Source organism: Bactrocera oleae, chromosome 6, assembly GCF_042242935.1.
Source record: "Bactrocera oleae isolate idBacOlea1 chromosome 6, idBacOlea1, whole genome shotgun sequence".
Lineage (NCBI taxonomy): Eukaryota > Metazoa > Arthropoda > Insecta > Diptera > Tephritidae > Bactrocera > Bactrocera oleae.
In genome coordinates, this window is record NC_091540.1 from 33,443,116 (window position 1) to 33,464,038 (window position 20,923).

Below are 20,923 nucleotides of genomic sequence, written 5' to 3' on the forward strand. Positions count from 1 at the left end.
CGTTTCGTGCGGTAAGGAGTGAATGTCTCGCAGTGAGTCGATCCTCTGGCAGGCATTTCACTCCTTAACGTGGGAAGGCCGGAAGTCACGCGTGAAGTGGGTAGTGAGTCGATCCTCTGACCTGCTCCACGCTTGGCATCGCGGTCGCTGTCACTGCCCTCCGTAATTCCGCGTGATAGTGACGCGCTAACAAGTTACGAGAACCACTACCCTGTCGGGACGCCAGCAACGGGTGACGCTCCTATAACGCAGTTCCAGAGATCGTGAAGGGAAACTGTCGGAACGCCAGCAACGGGCGGCGCTCCTAAAACGCAGTCCCAGAGAGTGTGGAAGTGGAAACTGTCGGAACGCCAGCAACGGGCGGCGCTCCTAAAACGCAGTCCCAGAGAGTGTGGAAGTGGAAACTGTCGGAACGCCAGCAACGGGCGGCGCTCCTAAAACGCAGTTCCAGAGATTGTGGAAGTGGAAACTGTCGGAACGCCAGCAACGGGCGGCGCTCCTACAACGCAGTTCCAGAGATCGTGAAGGTAAAACTGTCGGAACGCCAGCAACGGGCGGCGCTCCTAAAACGCAGTTCCAGAGAGTGTAGTAATAATATACAATAAAGTACGTGTGGTAGTGTGCAATTCTAAATAAAGAGCGATTTGTAAAGAGCCCCATAGTTTACAAATTTATTGTAACGAACCCTGGACACGGCGAGTATACCTCAGCAAATCAGAAGAAGCAGGGGCAGAAGAAAAGCTTCGTTACAACCTATGGCCTTTAATTGAAGTCAAGAAGATACCAAAAATGATTGTAATTTAATCACGATATCATTTAATAATGGATGTTTAATTCTTTCTCAAATTTTTTTAGTATAAGGTTTGAAGGAACTTCGTGGCTTTGATTCTTGCGAATTGCAATACAAGTAGTACCCATTATCGGGGATGTATTGACCTTAGCTCCAACATATTTTATGTAAAAAATTAAAACTTCCGTTTGACGATCCATGAACTTTCCCAGCTCACATGTACTACTTATGGTATAATTTTTTTCATCAATTTGATAATTTAATGAAATTAAATGGACAGTTTTTCTTAAAAATAGTGTATATCGCTGTATATGAAAGAAACTGGTCTAGACCTTTGTTTAAACCTTATAACTCTATATACCCCAATAACATAAGTTAATAAGATACCAAATAATAATCGAATAATGAATGTTGAATTCTTTCGTAACATTTTTATACTTTCGCAACATGTTGCAACAGAGTATAGTTTTGTTCACTAAACGGTTGTTTGCATCACCTAAAACTAATCGAGATAGATATAGATTTCTTTATACATATATTTCTTCTAATATTTGGTGATAAACAGTGGTTAGGTATATTTTCTCAGCCATCATGTTGAACTTATTACAAAATATACCAGACAACAATGTAAACAAGTTTCTTAGAGCGTTGGACTTTGTATAGAGCAAAAAAATCTTTCTAGAAAAAATCGCATGAAATAAATATTAGTAATGTAGTATCAAAAGGTCTAAATACCCTTTTTATGGGGTTATAGATAAACTGCGTCGCCATCGGTTTAAATGCTACTGTCTATTATTTCAGTTTTAAGTCACATTTTAATATGAAGGTCATAACGTGTACTGTAAACTCAAGAAAATTACATTTTACCCGTGCCGTTGGCAGCTTATGAAAGATTTAGATGTTAAGACAGAAAGAAGGACTGAATTGTATAAGTATTATATATAAGTATTTTATATATTAAGACATTTATTATTAATTAATTATGCCTAGATTAAGTAGAAAATCTGTATTTTTAAGTCGTCTTCAGAATAGAAGACGTATGAGTTCTTTGTGCAAAATCTTTATATAGAGATAGTGAGCAGTCACAAGATACTGTAAGCTGTACGCTAATCGTAGATTCGATTCCGATGTACGTCTGTCCGAACAAATTATCAATACAAATCAACATAGAACCAGGCGGAAAAAACTCGAGGTACGGTCTTTCAAATGAAATTAAAATACTGTTCAACATAGAACAAGGCGGCATGATGCCCAAAATCGCTCTGAAGAGCAAATAAGAAATACTCGAGGTCATAGATCTCGTCAAGAAAATCCCGAGGTACCATATGTTGAGCAAGTTTTAAATACTGTTCAACATAGAACAAGGCGGCAAGATCACCAAATTCGCTCTGAAGAGCAAATAAGAAATACTCGGGGTCATAGATCTTATCGAGAAAATCCCGAGGTACGTTATGATGAACAAAGTAGGAACACTAGGGATCATATAATAATGGCAATTTAACAGATTTCAAAAACATTTATTTCCAAAATATAAATAAGGGCCCTACTGAAATATTGTATGTATTTGCTGCGGCAGATTATGGTTTTCACACCAAGTTCGCAAATTAAATTTCGAAACTATTGCGCAAGGTCATCCGAATGCTGCATCCGCCTTCTTTTTAATGCAAAAATTTCCTTCGCAATATGGAAACTACAATTTTAGGGCTACTTGCAAAAATGCGATGGTTAAAAAGAATACGTTCCAAAAATATGTTTAGCTAACGGTCTAGACTTTCCTGAAATACCGGATTGTTTGAAAGGTTTAACCCCAATTAAAGAAGGTGTTATGTTAACAGAAAAGTTCCGTTTGTTGTATCTGCAGAGGATTCGCGACTGGTTCAATCTTTTCATGCGGCAGAAACTTCTCCTGATAATCCCTCAGGTAATAATATTCCCACGGGTCTTTTACCTTCAGAGCTAAATCCAGGCGGTCAAGAAACTCTTTTAGACAATATTCCTGTAGAAAACTTAGACTATAACCGTTTAGTTATAGCGCCAGGTGAAGGACAAAGACCAATTGACATAATTCAAGATAATAATTCAGAAGAGTTCTCATTTGGAACCATATATGTTGGGCAGAAACTTACATGCTCTGAAACATATAGCAAGATAATACGTTCTGAAATCCGCCGTTTTGCCAGAAGAGCGTGTACCATTCCAAAGTTATTCTTTGATTACAAAAATTACATTGCTACAAATTAAGAATAGTACATCCATTTGCCTTAGAAAGTTTTCAGGTCGCAACCGAGTTAAGACCTAAAATCTATTAAACGAAAATTTTTTTAAAACTTGATTCAACGCGATGATGATTACAAGGTTTTGAAAGGCGTTAGATCCTCACCTTCGCATTGGGAAGCTGAGAAGCAAATGGCAATCGCTATGATTCGCCGATTTGGTCCTCCAACCTTCTTTATCACTTTATCGGCTGCAGAATCGCAGTGTGTTGAGCTTTTGGTCATGGTCAGAAAAGATATAGCCGCAATCAACATCAACGCCACTACTGACTCCTTCCAATCTGCGATGCAAGCGACAGCATGTGACAGAGCCGTCTTTTTATTCTTTTTGTTTATTTTTCAGCTGCGGTTTTGTGTGTTATGTTTTTTTTTTATTATGGTTACTTAAATTTTCGTTGCCGCCATTAAATTTTATCTGAGTTCTCTCTATTAAATATATACTCTGTTAAGGGTTTCCTCGAAACTAAATTTTTCAAATCGAGTGACGATGCTACTTGTAGACTATTACGGATCCATTTGAAATTTTAACAGTTTGCGAAAAATTGATGTAAACTAAACAGCATACGTAGTAAGTCTTATTTAGATTAAGATCCCATCGAGGCCTTTATTATACTCTCGCAACCTGCTGCTACAGAGTATAACAGTTTTGTTCCCCTAACGCCCCTAACGGTTGTTTGTATCATCTGAAACTAATCGAGTTAGATATAGGGTTATATATATATAACTGATCACGATGAAGAGACGAGTTGAAATCCGGGTGACTGTCTGTCCGTCCGTCCGTCTGTGCAAGCTGTAACTTGAGTAAAAATTGAGATATCTTCATGAAACTTGGTACACATGTTTCTTGGTACCAAAGACGGTTGGTATTGCAGATGGGCATAATCGGACCACTGCCACGCCCACAAAACGCCAATGATCAAAAACAAATAAATTGCCTTAACTAAGCTCCGCAATAAGATACAACACTGTTATTTGGTATACAGGATCACATTAGGGGGGGGAACTACCTGCAGTTTAATTTTTTTTTTTGTAAAGTGGGTTTAGTTCCGCCCCCTAATAAGTTTAATGTGCATATCTCCTAAATCGCTAAACCTATAATAACAAAATTCACTGGGAACAAATGGTGAAATTTGGTGACAACCCCGCCCACTCCCCATATAACGGTACTGTTAAAAACTACTAAAAGCGCGATAAATCAAGAACTAAACATGCCAGAGACACCTTGTGACCAAAAATTGTCTAAATCGAACCAAAACTGTTCAAGCCCCTTGGTACTGAATATGTGGACCACAGTGACTACAGTTGACCTTCTACCGAAAATATCGGTCAATCCACAAACGAGTATACGATTTGACTTTGCGAGAGTATAAAATGTTCGGTTACATCCGAACTTAGCCCTTCCTTACTTGTTAATATAAAGTTTTGTCAAGACCTGAAGGTATCTAGCCGGCGTTGATCCTTGCAAGTGCAAGAGAATAAAATGTTCGGTTACACCCGAACTTAGCCTTTCCCTACTTGTTATCCTTAAATGTATTTTTCTTAAATGTATCATATGTGTTTATGTTTCGAGTCATCATTCCAGTAGTTATAGAGATTTATAAATCATTCTTATTAAAGTTATTGGGCCCGGAAGCTCCCTCACTAATAAAGGCTTTAGTCATTCGACACTAGTTATAAGTATTGACTTACATAATCAAAGTGCTTGAGCCCAGTGCTCACTTCTCTTCCACCCTGACTGAAATCACAACAGAATAAATAGATCAGTACTGTAACCTATCATTGAGTTACTTACTTATCTTCTTTAAAAGACTTTTAATATATTACTTACCTTCATAAACTGTCAGTTAAAACGGATTACGTTAAATGAAATAACATTTATGCTTTACTGCTTTGCATTAACAAAATCAACGGAATATTTTCAAAAGAATAATCTGATCTACTTGAGGAAAGTTCCCAGCATTTCCACTTTAGCCCTTTGGTAAATATTTAAGGGCGGACAACTATTCAAGAAGGCGGGCGTTGGCGTGTGCAGACGCTCTTAGAGCAATGCCGTGCCTAATTAATGTCACTCATAAGACACATGAATGCGCTAAGGCTTATAATAAATGATATGCAAACACACACTCAAATTTACATGTGTATAATCAAATATACGTATATCTGTGTGTGCCAAGTGGCCGAAGCGTTAAAAGAGAAAGCTATGTACAGGAGCGCAGCCAAATGAAAATGTGAAAAGCGACGGAGGCAAAATGAGAAAATTGAAAAAAAAATCTGAAAATTCGAATGAAAGAAAACGGTTAGAAAATGTCGGCAATGAGCCGAGAAAAAGGTATAAAGTGTGCACATTAATTAAAAACAAATTTCTTCCATAAAAATGCTGCAGAAGCTGTAAAGTGAACAGTGCAGCAGTAGCAGCCAAAGGCGATAGGGCCATGAGCCGGCTGCAGCGAGTGGTGGGTGCAAAAAATGCAGCATGCATAATGCAAAGAGCAAATGTTGCAAGCAGAGACATGAGTAACAACGGTAGCGGCAGCATGCGGAACTTGAGTAGATGCAAAGTAAGCAAACACACACATACAAATATAGAGCGAAAAGTACATGTTGCACCTACAATGCAATGAAATGGCGGTTGTTCCACAAGTGTATGGCTGCGCTGGTGCTGCAGGCGGTTTGTCAGCTACTGCATAGAGAGGAAAACTATAAAATCACTTTTTATGCTTGTTTAGTTTCAATTAAAGTAGAAAAATCGTCGACTGCTGTTACTGCTGCTGCGGCTGCCAAGAAAAAAGCAGCATGCGTTCGCATTGAATAGCAACGTCAACAACAACAACTACTGCAATTACAACACCAAGAGTGTTGGCAAAAGTGGCTCTAGCATCCTGCGCCGTACAGTTGAAGTACTTGTGCCCCTTCACACCCGTCGCTGTTATTGTGAGCACCTGTGTAGATACACACACACTCGCGCAACGTCTGTGAGTGAGTAAGCGTATAAACAAATATGCCAACTTATAGCTCATATGTGTGTGTGGCAAAACACTTAAGCTTTTGATGTGATACCCAAACGAAGTATCCGAACATTGAAGGACGTTAGCGCATATAAAAATTATTATGCACATTTCTCCGTCTTTTATTATTGCATTTTCCGCATTTTCATAACATGTTTTCCCTTTGTTAGTTCGCATTTTGCATTTTAAAATTGCATAATTAAAGGTTTTTTTATACGACGATATTGCTTTTATGCGAATTTACACAGCATATTCGTCACGTAAGTACTCTCCAATGTTTGCTTACAGAGCATTCAAACGCAGAATACCGCTTGCATAATTATTAAGAGAAGGGAATTAATAATGCGATGGTTGTGAGCAATTCGTAGTCATGGTCAAATACGGGGGTAGTTGTTTTAGAATACTCGAAATATGATCTTATGTTTTATTAAAGGCTATAGGGATAAGTTGTCGAGACAAAATCGTACGAAAGAGATCCGTTAATTATCTAGTCTGCAAAAGAAAAGCGAACATTTTGGAAAACTGGCGATTTGTTTCTCCTCTTTTCAGCTGGATACCCTAAACGCAGCAATTTCCAATTATGTTAACTCATATGGAGTCTTCAAATGAAGTTGTATGGGTCCAAATCTTAGGAATACAGTGAATATGGCAGAAGTTCTGAGCCTATTGCGATCAATTTGGCAGCGGCTACGGCGGAGGTGTAAGCCGATAGTAGTGAAAGAGCACTTTTTTTCATCAAAAGGACTTGTTTTTTCTGTGATCGGAGTTGAATCTGCCCAATAAATCGGCATATCGGAGCTCCGTAACCGTTTTGCCTTGTGATGGTCAGTCTTCGTCTTTTTCGGAGCAAGTTTATTATAGTGGCGTCATACGTGGACATCTCATTCAAATGGTATAACCACTGTCAACCTCTTTGCGTTATGTAAATTATGTGTTTGATACGCCACTAGTTAAGTTATTTACTTCATCTAATCGAATTTCAGTAATTATGGGTGGTGTTATAATTCGGTTTTCATTCTTACTTATATGTCTGGAGAAATTATTCTCTAAATTAAAATTTTTTTTTTTTGTAATAATGGTAGGAAACAAGTTTTTTATGCACACACAAAATTATAATAAATGAAATCTTCAACTTACTAAATCCATACGAGTTTCCCTAGACAATCTTTATTGATTTTCTTTAAATTGGAAAGAGCGGTTCTGAGAAAACTGCATGTAAGGTTTTTATTAAAAGTAGTCGGTAGATTTTTTTATTTTAGTTTAGGTGAGTTTGGGGAGAAAATGTGTGTTAAATAAAAAAGTCATTCTTAAATAAACTTTTAAATACTTATCATGAAAGAGTATATAATACCATAGGAATAAGTAGAAATGTATCAAAGTATTCACAAAATAGTATAAGAAAAAACAAAGAAGAAAGAGCATCTCTTGTATAAGATACAGATGAAATATTTTTATACCCTGAACAGGGCATGTACATAGGTCATTAAGTTTGCGAAAAAGTCTGTAACACCCAAAAGGAAACATCGGAGATTCTATAAAGTATATACATAAATGATCAGCATGATGAGCTGAGTTGATTTAGCCATGATCATCTGTTTGTAAATATGCGAACTAACTTCTCAGTGAGATATCGATCTGAAATTTTACACACGTACTTTTCTCCCCAAGAAGCTGCTCATTTGTTAGAACCGCCGATATTGAACTACTATGCATATAGCTGTCATACAAACTGACCAATCAAAATAAAGTTCTTGAAAAGAAAACTTTTTTATTTGAGTTAGCGTTTTTTCTTGTTTTAACATCGTGACAACACGGTTTTAGGGGGTATTCTGGTTTAGAGAAAAAATAATCTATAATTTTATTATTTTCAAAGTTTAAATATTCCAGAATATGTATACTAGAGGGTTTTTCAAAATTAAAATTATTTTCGGATATAAAGGTATTTTGCTGACACGGTATCCATACAGGTTCGTCCAGTTCGCGAAACTTTAAACACGGTCTTCTCGAAACAGTCTTTTTCAAAACGAGTCCCACGATTTCTTAGGTCTCTTTATAGACTTGTCTATGACTGGAACTCAACGTTCCCAAATTCCAATTTTTGGTAGAACCAAACATTGCGATATTATTCTACATTAATTTTTTTTATACTCTTGCTACATGCGCCGCTGAGTATAAGAGTTTTACTCTGAATACATTAAATTTCGCCTCTTCGGTAGAGTTTATGTAAGATACACCATACATACATATCTCATTTGATGATGATTTTAATATAATTTTCGCTTACGGGAATTAAAATATAGTTATAAAACTAATTGAGTCTATGAATTATAACATTATTTAATAAAACACCAAATTTGATCGTAATTCATTCACGATTTTGTGGAATAATGTATGTTGAATTATTTCGAAACATATTTTAATATGAAGGTTTACATCTGAAGGAAACATAATTAGCCGGCTTTGCCCCTTGCAAGTTACAAGAGTATGAAATGTTCGGTTACAATTTTTTTTGTTTCAGATTGCTAGGAGGGTTGGAATCGTTGGTATGGGCATGTGCCAATTTTGTAAGACGCCCCACTTCATGAGCTGTTAATATTTGAAATTTTTAACTTATTTTATTATTTAATTTTTTATGTAAGCTTGCAATGTTAATAAATATGCATTAAAAAATGGTTGGTAAAAATATTAATTGCCTTTTTTACGACACCAGAATACCCCTTAAATTTTTAGTTTTTTGGTAATATGCAGTAATGTTGAAAAAAAATATGAATTTGGCCTCTTTTTAGCATTTGAATTCATGATATTTCTATTCTTTCAGGTAAAAAAAAAATATTTATATATAAATCAAGTTGAGTCGCTTGGTACTCTGAAAAAGTGGTTGATAGATACCTCTAAGATAGTCTCTCCAAGTATGATCTCTTAATTGTAACGGGAAAGTGTCTGCCCTACAGGATTCATATTTTTCTTATTATCAGAAAAATTCATATCTCGCTTCCAACTATTTGGAAACATATCTCGTTTTATACATTTTGTAGGAAATTGAATGCCCTACAAAAAAATCTCGTACGATTTTTTCGTAAACCTAAACCAAATATATATTTATATTATATATGTAAAATTAGACCCGGTGATATATGTTTGGGTTGGTTAGTATATGACAATAAGACTTTTCAATGCTTTAGACCCCTAAAATATTCTAATTTTAATAATTTTTTCTGGGAAAAAGACTAAGAAAAAACAAGTAGGTAAGGATGTAACCGAACATTTTATACTCTCGCAAAGTTAAATGGTATACTCGTTTGAGATATATATTGTATTTATATATTTTAATAATCTGAAGTAGGAAATGTTGCCTCAGTTATTTACATTCACAGTGAAATTAATTAGAGCAATTTGTAAACTAAATTTACTCAAATTATGAGAAATCGTGGTATATGCTTATAATTGATTTTATATAGAATGCATTACAACTGTATTGAGGAGTATGAAAAGAAATCGTTTTTGGACAATGAATCACATTTTTTAATTATTATATCGATATACATGTTTAGCTTAAAAATAATAAATATTAACAACTCTAAAAATTATATTATTATATTAATTTGTATATAATATTTACAATATTAAACATAATTTTTATAGTGATTATTATACATATATCCAAATTATATTTCTTTTCTCCATATACTTAATATTTTCTATCATATTCTTATACATATAATTAGATTAGTTACATATTTTTCTTAAAATTGTTTTAAAAACTACTGTCAAAATTGCTATACCATTTCTTAATATATATTTAAAAAAGAAATGAAGAACTATTGCAATAAGTCTGAAAACTTTAGTTCGAAATAGAGACACAAATACTGTCATTATAGCTTTGTACTGTCTCAAAAGTAATTGCATTAACATGGTAAGGATCCATGTTTGTTTTTAGCAGGTGCATCAAATGTGTCAAATAAGTTCTTTGCTTAGTATTTAGACTTTGAACTAAAGAAAATAATTCCTCAACTGGAATTAAAGGGGGTAGTTTAATAAGTCTAATATTGCAATCACATTCAGTGCCATTATCTTCACCATGCAAGTCCAGCAAATTTATATTTGGGTTTATTTCCAGAAGTGCCAACACTCTGAACTCACTTTCCACGATAGGTAGTTCATTTTGAGCACCTTCCTCTAAGTCTATTTCATTATAAAGACTTTCTAGAACATTTTCAAGTTCTCTTTGCTCAAAAACATCATATTTTCTTTGGTTTTCCTCAATTAGAATACGATATGTTATAAGAGCCTAGAATTTCCCCTGTTAGACTTGTTAATATAAATATTTATATATGAACAGCAAGCATATGCATCCAGTATATATTGGATATCCATATTTGCTCTATGGAGTTCCAAAATCAGAGGATTATAAGCGTTTATAAAACTATCCTGTAATTATCTTTTTAGAAAAATTTTGGGTTTTGTTAAATTTGATCTAAGGGCTAATAATTAATCACCAAAACACATATTTATTCTACTATCAGACAAGAAATGTTTAAAATCGTTTAAATTAGAAATGTCTTCTGTAGTCATATTTGAATTTAAAACGTTTTGAAATTTGAAAATCTTTTCCTTGTGTCTTTCTGAATTTTGACTTGTTTCTGTAAGAGGTAACAGTACTTGCGTTGAAAGCATTGGTGGATATGGTATACCAAAACGACAAAACTATTGTCCTCTTATTTCCCTAGTACAAGACCGACTGTGGTTATGATAACCCAAATAATTTCCTAAGTGGCTGACCGAATCATCTGTAGAAATATAATTAACAATAAAACTAATGACATCAGTGAATGTCTGAGAATCTTGAAGGTTGATCCTGGGAGCATTATTAAGCCAATACATGCTATGTACATGTGGGGAACCTCTCTGTTGAAACTCCACTCTCCAGTAGAAATTTGTGACAAAAATAGCTTAAGAATTTGTCGATAGCGGTAGTCAAAATATTTAGCACAAGTAACTGCGTCTGACCGAATTAAGCGATATCTATCTTGGGTTGTTAAACTGTTGGCTTCCTCTTCCGAAATATCTTTAGAATCAACAGTTTTAGAGAAGATGATCAATAGCTCAACACACTGAGATTCTGCAGCCGATAAAGTTATAAAGAAGGTTGGAGGACCAAATCGGAGAATCATAGCGATTGCCGTTTTCTTCTCAGCTTCCCAATGCGAAGGTGAGGATCTAACGCCTTTCAAAACCTTGTAACCATCATCGCGTTGAATCAATTTTTAAAAAAATTTTCGTTTAATAGATTTTGGGTCGTAACTCGGTTGCGACCTGAAAACTTTCTAAGGCAAATGGATGTACTATTCTTAATTTGTAGCAATGTAATTTTTGTAATCAAAGAATAACTTTGGAATGGTACACGTTCTTCTGGCAAAACGGCGGATTTCAGAACGTATTATCTTGCTATATGTTTCAGAGCATGTAAGTTTCTGCCCAACGTATATGGTTCCAAATGAGAACTCTTCTGAATTATTATCTTGAATTATGTCAATTGGTCTTTGTCCTTCACCTGGCGCTATAACTTAACGGTTATAGTCTAAGTTTTCTACAGGAATATTGTCTAAAAGAGTTTCTTGACCGCCTGGATTTAGCTCTGAAGGTAAAAGACCCGTGGGAATATTATTACCTGAGGGATTATCAGGAGAAGTTTGTGCCGCATGAAAAGATTGAACCAGTCGCGAATCCTCTGCAGATACAACAAACGGAACTTCTTCTTGGTTATTAAATTCTGAAAACCAGATCTCATTAATTTGTATATTGTGCTCACGATACAGAGTGGTATTCACTAAGAATTGCAAAGCTTCCATAATCTTTGCTGGGCGCATGGTATCGATCATGTAATCATGATTTTATTAATATTGAATATTGTTAACAGAAATTGGTATATTAACAACAGCACCTTCTTTAATTGGGGTTAAACCTTTCAAACAATCCGGTATTTCAGGAAAGACTAGACCGTTAGCTAAACATATTTTTGGAACGTATTCTTTTTAACCATCGCATTTTTGCAAGTAGCACTAAAATTGTAGTTTCCATATTCCAAAGAAAATTTTTGCATTAAAAAGAAGGCGGATGCAGCATTCGGATGACCTTGCGCAATAGTTTCGAAATTTAATTTGCGAACTTGGTGTAAAAACCATAATCTGCCGCAGCAAATACATACAATATTTCAGTAGGGCCCTTATTTATATTTTGGAAATAAATGTTTTTGAAATTTGTTAAATTGCCACTATTATCAGCTTTTATAACATTATTTTCTCTTTTTAATCGGATTCCTTGGGACTGCCTTTGGTTTTCAATTTGCCTATTGGGCGGGTTATCTCAACGAAGGCAAACTTGAATTTGTCTAATAGGTCTCTGATTCAAAATTTTTTCCCTCATAGCCCTCCTACTAAGCTGTCGACGTTGAGTTTCTCTATCACGCTCCTCTCTCCTTATTTCAGGATTTCTTCTTGCATGTTCCCTTTGCAGTTGATCACGAATGCGCTCTAAATTCCTATACTCAGGATTTATTGCGCGAAGTTCTCTATGATTCCTAGTGTTCCTACTTTTTTCATCATAACGTACCTCGGGAATTTCTTGATGAGATCTATGACCCCGAGTATTTCTTATTTGCTCTTCAGAGCGAATTTGGGGATCTTGCCGCTTTGTTCTATGATGAAAAGTATTTAAAACTTGCTCAACATATGGTACCTCGGGATTTTCTTGACAAGATCTATGACCTCGAGTATTTCTTATTTGCTCTTCAGAGCGGATTTGGGGATCTTGCCGCCTTGTTCTATATTGAACAGTATTCAAAACTTGCTCAAATTATCGTACCTCGGGATTTTCTTGACGAGATCTATGACCTCGAGTATTTCTTATTTGCTTTTCAGAGTGAGTTTGGGGATCATGCCGCCTGGTTCTATGTTGATTTGTATTGATAATTTGTTCGGACAGACGTACATCGGAATCTAATCTACGATTAGCGTGACTTACAGTATTCTGTGACTGCTCACTATCTCTATATAAAGAGTTTGCACGAAGAACTCTCATACGTCTTCTATTCTGAAGACGAATTAAAAATACAGATTTTCTACTTAATCTAGGCATAATTAATTAATAATAAATGGCTTAATATATAAAATACTTGTAGTTTAATTGCAGCGCCCCCTTAAGAATGGCAATTAGCCAATTCATTATGTAATTCTGCGACTGCTGCAATTGAGCCGGGAATATACCGTCTGGTCCCGGCGACTTGAAGGGCTTAAAGCTGTTTATTGCCCAGCGTACGTTGCTTTCTGACACTATGTTTATAAGAGTGGAGTTCATTTCTGCTCCACTGTCTTAAGTATATTCTGCAGCATGGCTTTCAGAGCTGCCTGGGAAGTGGGTACCCATTAGTAGCCCCAAGGACTCTTCACTGGATACCGTCCAACTTCGGTCTGGCTTCTGAAGATAACCGATACTATGCACCGATTGTGCCATTATTTTCCTAAGTCGAGACGCTTCCGCCGTGTTCTCGATATCATTGCAAAAAGATTTCCATGAATTTCTTTTTGCTTTCCCAACTTCCTTTTTGTATGACCTAAGGAGGTTGTAATAATAATCCCAGTCTGACTCGCCTTGGGATTGCTTAGCTAAATTGAACTGCTTTCTGCATTCTTTCTGTAGATTTTTAAGTTCTGGAGACCACCAGGGGGGCCTTATTCTACCCCTGCTTCGTGTTATTGGACAAGCCACTTCTAGTGCTTGCCGACACGATTTCGTGAGTCGATTAACGAGGATATCTAGATCCTCCTTGCTATTGGGCTGAAACGGTAGAATCATAGGAATATGTTTTTCTAGCTCTTGCATGTGCACCTGCCAGTTCGTTTTCCTATGATTCCTAAAGTTAATGCCTCTATCGGCCCTTTCTTCTATTGTACATTCAATATATCGGTGATCCGAAAAGGAATGTTTTTCGAGAACCCTCCATTGGGTTACCCTGTCAATTAGTTCTTCCGACACAAGTGTGATATCCAGCACTTCTTGTCGGTTTCTTGTAATAAATGTTGGCGTGCTTCCCTTATTACACACCAGTAACTTAGTGCCTAGTACTTAATTAAAGAAGCACTCACCTCTGTCATTGACATCTGTGCTGCCCCAGATTGTGTGATGCGCGTTTGAGTCGCATCCAAGTATCGTCATGCACTTGGATGGCTCGCTATCCCGTACCACCTCTTTTACCATCAGAGGTGGCACCAGTTCCTGCTCATATGCCATATAGCACGACACTAGCCGGTAACTGCTTGTGCCCGTTTCCCAGCTTACTGCTGCTGTGTCGTTGTTGCTGTAATTATGTAATATAAAAACGTTAAGGTTTTTCTTTGCCATTATGCAGGCTCTGATTTTACCTTCACAGTTAGCCATCAGCAACTTATAGTTCGGCGTCCTCAGTCCGCAAATACGCCCTCCATTAACCCATGGCTCCTGAATGAGGACAAATTCAGGCTGTTCCATTGCCACGCGGTTAATTAGGGCTGCTGAAGCTAGTTTGCTGTGATGGATATTAATTTGTAGAAGACGCATTAACTATTGTTATATCTGCGTCTTCCTGAGAGTCGCTTAAAAGCTCTTTCTCAGTATACAAGCTTGAAAGTCTGGCCGCAAGCTCAGACCCGCAAGAAGAACACTCACCTTGCTCCATACTTTCCGCGTCGCTCGAGGACTCCATAGGATCTTCCTCTACTTCGAATATCTCGTTTCCTGATGCCAGATGGTCTGCAGCATCGGCGTCCGACTTGTAAGGCGTTATCCTCACTTTCGTGAACCCGTAATTTATCTCCCCGCCACTTTTCGCCAGCGGTTCGATGGATTCTTTCGTTAATAACAGCAGAATCTGCATCGTGGCCCTTTTGGTCTCCGCGTCAGATTCTGCTACGCTGTCCTCAAATGCCTTGACATACTTCCATCCTTCCGTGGGTAGGCTCGGGTTGCAGGCTCTTATGAGCTGCATAATCTGGTCCGGCTGTGATGGTGTAACCGGGATACTTCTTGCTGGTAAAGAAATCTAGTGTAACTGAAACTACAAACACAGTGTACTGATATTTATTATACCCTTGCAACATGTTGCTACAGAGTATAATAGTTTTGTTATGATATATTTTTGTACACACAGCTTACGTACTTTTGTATACCTATATATTACTTAGCTATTCACTAAAATAATATTACATAATATTTCGTTATATTTATATTTTACAGGGGGATCTATGGTACCTATTTTGAAGGGTCTGCTCATGAAGGCTAAATTAACAATAATTTACATATAATTAAGTATGGTATACACATATGTATGTAGATTTTCTTCTTTCTGTCTTAACATCTAAATCTTTTATAAGCTGCCAACGGCACTGGGTAAAATATAATTTTCTTGAGTTTACAGTACACCTTATGACCTTCATATTAAAATGTGACGTAAAACTGAAATAATAGACAGTAGCATTTAAACCGATGGGGTCGCAGTTTATCTATAACCCCATAAAAAGGGTATTTAGACCTTAACTTATGTTATTGGGGTATATAGGGTTATAAGGTTTAAACAAAGGTCTAGACCAATTTCTTTCATATGCAGCGATATACACTATTTTTAAGAAAAACTGTCCATTTAATTTCATTAAATTATCAAATTGATGAAAAAAATTATACCATAAGTAGTACATGTGAGCTGGGAAAATTCGTGGACCGTCAAACGGAAGTTTTAATTTTTTATTGTACATAAAATATGTTGGAGCTAAGGTCAATACATATCCGATAATGGGTACTACTTGTATTGCAATTCGCAAGAATCAAAGGCCCCGAAGTTCCTTCAAACCTTATATTAAAAAATTTTGAGAAAGAATTAAACATCCATTATCAAATGATATCGTGATTAAATTACAATAGTTTTTGGTATCTTCTTGACTTATATAATATTAAAGGCCATAAACTTAGTCTCAGTTTTATTGCTTGAAGTGAGATATACATAAGTATGAATGTGATATTAACTCTCCCAAAGTGGCTAAATTTTATATTATAAGCTTATGTGGCAAACGTCAACCAGAGAATCGGAATTCATTATATGTGTGAGGTTTAGAAATAGTATATACTAATTTCATTCTAATTCAGCGTCAAGCCACATAATTTTTAAAAAATCTGATCCACTTAATTTCGTTAAAATATAACATTTTGATCAAACGGAACGTTTTAAAGTCAGGTGGAAAGACGGAAATCATATATATATTGGGGATAGAGAAATATATTAATTTTGACATTGCTCAGCTATACTCGAGAACATATTTTGAAGCAATTTTATCTATAAACAAGTAAGGAAGGGCTAAGTTCGGATGTAACCGAAAATTTTATACTCTCGCAAAGTCAAATAGTATACTCGTTTGAGATTTCTTTGTGGATTGACTGATATTTTCGGTAGAAGGTCAACTATAGGCACTGGGGTCCACATATTTAGTACTTAGGGGCTTAAACAGTTTTGGTTCGATTTAGACAATTTTTGGCCACAAGGTGGCATACTTAAATCGCATTATTCACGCAAAGTTTTATCCCGATACAGTCATTGTTGCCTGATTTGCATAGTGGAAAGTGAAAGAATCAGATGGAACTTAAAATGGTGTTATATGGGAAGTAGGCGTGGTTGTAGTCCGATTTCGCCCATTTTCGCACTATGACATAGAAACATAAAAAGAACGATGCACCGAATTTGGGTAAAATCGGTTAAGCAGATCTCAAGATATGGGTTTTCACCTAAAAGTGGGCTGTGCCACGCCCACTGTCTAATTTTGAACGCGGTTCCTATAAAGTCATCTGATACCATCCCAGAGATAAAATTTATTGTCTCTGGCGTGTTTAGTGCTTGATTTATCGTGCTTTTAGTAGTTTTTAACAGTACCGTTATATGGGGAGTGGGCGGAGTTGCCACCCGATGTCAACTATTTTCACACCGTCAATAGAAGGGCTAAAAACATTTGCTTCCAGTGAATTTTGTTATTAAAGCATTAGCAGATTAGGAGATATGCACATTAAACCTATTAGGGGCAGGACCACGCCCACTTAAAAAAAAATTTAACTGCAGATGCGCCCCCCCCCTAATGTGATCCTGTGTACCAAATAACAGTCTTGTATCTTATTGCGGAGCTTCGTTATGGCAATTTATTTGTTTTTGATTAATGGCGTTTTGTGGGCGTGGCAGTGATCCGTTTACGCCCATCTGCAATACCAACCGTCTCACGGTACCAAGAAACATGTCTACCAAGTTTCATAAAGATATCTCAATTTTTACTCAAGTTAGAGCTTGCACAGACGGACGGACGGATGGACAGACAGTCATCCGGATTTCTACTCGTCTCTTCATCCTGATCATTTATATATATATAACCCTATATCTAACTCGATTAGTTTTAGGTGATACAAACAACCGTTAGGTGAACAAAACTATTATACTCTGTAGCAACAGGTTGCGAGAGTATAAAAAAAATATTAATACTCACTGACCGGTACATTCGACATAAAACTGGTTAGAATAACGAAAAGCATTATTAGTAGTATATGGGTTTGAGGGTAGTATTAATCCGATTTTATCAATTTCACAAGATATCTTGTTATGAGTAAAACACGCTCGCTCATATTCATTGAGATAACTCACATATGCGGTATAAAGTCACGCGGAAGTTCAAAAATATTTATATTAGGTATATTAGGGCTATATGAACTATTGATCCGATTTTTGATTCCATTTTTGACACAAGGACGTTCTTTTATCGATAGTTTCATTTATTTATTCTATTATATGAATTTCAATTATAAATATGTCTTCACATTGACCGATATTTACGGTAAAAAGTCAACTATAGGTACTGGGGTCCACATATTCAGTGGTTCATTTAGACAATTTTTAATCACAAGGTCGCATACTTTAATCGCATCATTCACGCACAGTTTTACCCCGATACAATCATTGTTGCTTGATTTGCATAGTGGAAAGTAAAAGAATCAAGTGGAATTTCAAATGGTGTGATATGGAAAATAGGCGTGGTTTAAATCCGATTTCGTACCATAACATAGAAATATGAAAAGAATATTATGTACCGAATTTGATTGAAATCGGTTAAGCAGATCCCAAGCTATGGGTTTCACCTAAAAGTGGGCGGTGCCACCCACACTATCTAATTTTGAACGTGGTTCCTATAAAATCATCTTATACCATCCCAGAGATAAAATTTAATGCCTCTGGCGTGTTTAGTGCTTGATTTATCGCGCTTTTAGTAGTTTTTAACAGTACCGTTATATGGGGAGTGGGCGGGGTTGTCACCAAATTTCACCATTTGTTCCAAGTGAATTTTGTTATTATAGGTTTAGCGATTTAGGAGATATGCACATTAAACTTATTAGGGGGCGGAACTAAACCCACTTTACAAAAAAAAAATTAAACTGCAGGTAGTTCCCCCCCCCCCCCCCCCCCCCTAATGTGATCCTGTATACCAAATAACAGTCTTGTATCTTATTGCGGAGCTTAGTTATGGCAATTTATTTGTTTTTGATCATTGGCGTTTTGTGGGCGTGGCAGTGGTCCGATTATGCCCATCTGCAATACCAACCGTCTTCGGTACCAAGAAACATGTGTACCAAGTTTCATGAAGATATCTCAATTTTTACTCAAGTTACAGCTTGCACAGACGGACGGACGGACAGACAGTCACCCGGATTTCAACTCGTCTCTTCATCGTGATCAGTTATATATATATAACCCTATATCTAACTCGATTAGTTTTAGGTGATACAAACAACCGTTAGGTGAACAAAACTATTATACTCTGTAGCAACAGGTTGCGAGAGTATAATAAAGGCCTCGATGAGACCTTAATCTAAATAAGACTTGCTACGTATGCTGTTTAGTTTACATCTATTTTTCGCAAACTGGCGGAATGTAAAAAAATATTAAGATTTTCACCAAAAAAATGAGATTGAAATTGTGTATAAGCAAGAAAATTGCAATAATAACAAAAAATATCTTTGATACTTTACCAGATATTATTGCAAGAGATAATATTGTGTGAAACTGCAGTTAAAATTTCAAATGGATCCGTAATAGTCTCCAAGTAGCATCGTCACTCGATTTGAAAATTTTAGTTTCGAGGAAACCGCGTTCAAAGTTTTACATGCTGAAGCTGATTAACCAAAAATTATCGACCAATTAAAAATGTTCTTAGTGTACTTTAAGCCAAAAAATAAATTTTCGAGTTTGAAAAAATCATCGATAAACTTAACCCCTTAACAGAATATACATTTAATAGAGAGAACTCAGATAAAATTTAATGGCGACAACGAAAATTTAAGTAACAATAATAAAAAAAAAACATAACACACAAAACCGCAGCTGAAAAAGAAACAAAAAGAATAAAAAGCCGGCTCTGTCACATGCTGTCGCTTGCATCGCAGATTGGAAGGAGTCAGTAGTGGCGTTGATGTTGATTGCGGCTATATCTTTCCTTGTAATTAACTTCGGTTGCACGCGCCATTCACGCGCATTATTGCGCTTCGTTTTAAATTTCATTGCATGTTCGTGTTGTTCTTCCTGGCGCAGCTACTACCCGCTGTTGGTATAACCTGGCAACCATGTCTGCGGTCTCCGAGTCGCCACCGTTTGGTTGCTTGCTGCTGAATTGCATCTAACCGCAAAATTACAGAATGTAACGTTGTCGTTCGTGCTTTGAAGTCTCTTACCGATGTTTCGTCTCTTTGTGATTAAAGGCCAAAACGTTGAGAGTGCTAAAAACCAAATGAAATTACAGTTATAAACATTTGAGCGATGACAAAGGCGAAAATCCATTCTGCACATTTGAATCCTTTACAATTACAGACCCTATGTAATCCATGTTTCTTCTGAAGCGTTAACTCGTCTGTCTTTCGCATGCGTTTTCACTAATGGTGCTTAAATTATACCGTCGGTATCAAAATCCTATAGATAATCAATAATTCGTTTGGAGTCGCCCAGTTTTACTCGGTATTAACATATACTACATGCCATATATATGATATATTGTTTGATTATGGAGTTAGAATTCATTGTCCTTCAGCCACTGTATTCAATATGAGAGAAAAGATAATGCAGCGAACAAATAAATTAAGTTCAGCAAGGTGTATTCTTCAGTGATTGGCTGGAGTTGAAATCTACAGGTGCTCTGGGGACCGCTGCCAGGTTAAATGGAAATATATGTATTTGTTATGTGTATAAATGTTGTTAATATGTGGTCCACAACATAATGGTATCTAACAAGTGTTGGACTTATGAACCGTCATTAATCGTAAATAAATTTGTCTACAACTTCTAATTCATCAGATATACAAGTATCCACATATGTCGCCGTGTTCATCGCAAGAACCATTTTAACCTTAAACTAATTCAACTAAAACAGATTACTTATACAAAATTAATTTGAGTTAGTTCTACTACTCAAATTATGTCCTCCAACGTTGAAGAACTCCAACCAATATTAATCTCTTCGTAGTGGTTCTTCCCAATTCTTACAAAGTTGCTGGCTTTTCTTATCCTCATTTTAAACAACCTATAAATTTTAAAAAATTTGGGAAATGGAGACAGCGGCTCCAGAAACTCTAATTAACATAGATGGGAATTTTTTGGATATAATAAAGTGATTTTCGCATGGTGGTATACTTAATTCATGGTGATAGGCAAATTTTGAGATCACCCTTCGTATTGATTTATGACAAAAATAGATATCAAAACCAGTAAGGAAGGGCTAATTTCGGGTAAAACAGAACATTTTATACTTTCGCAA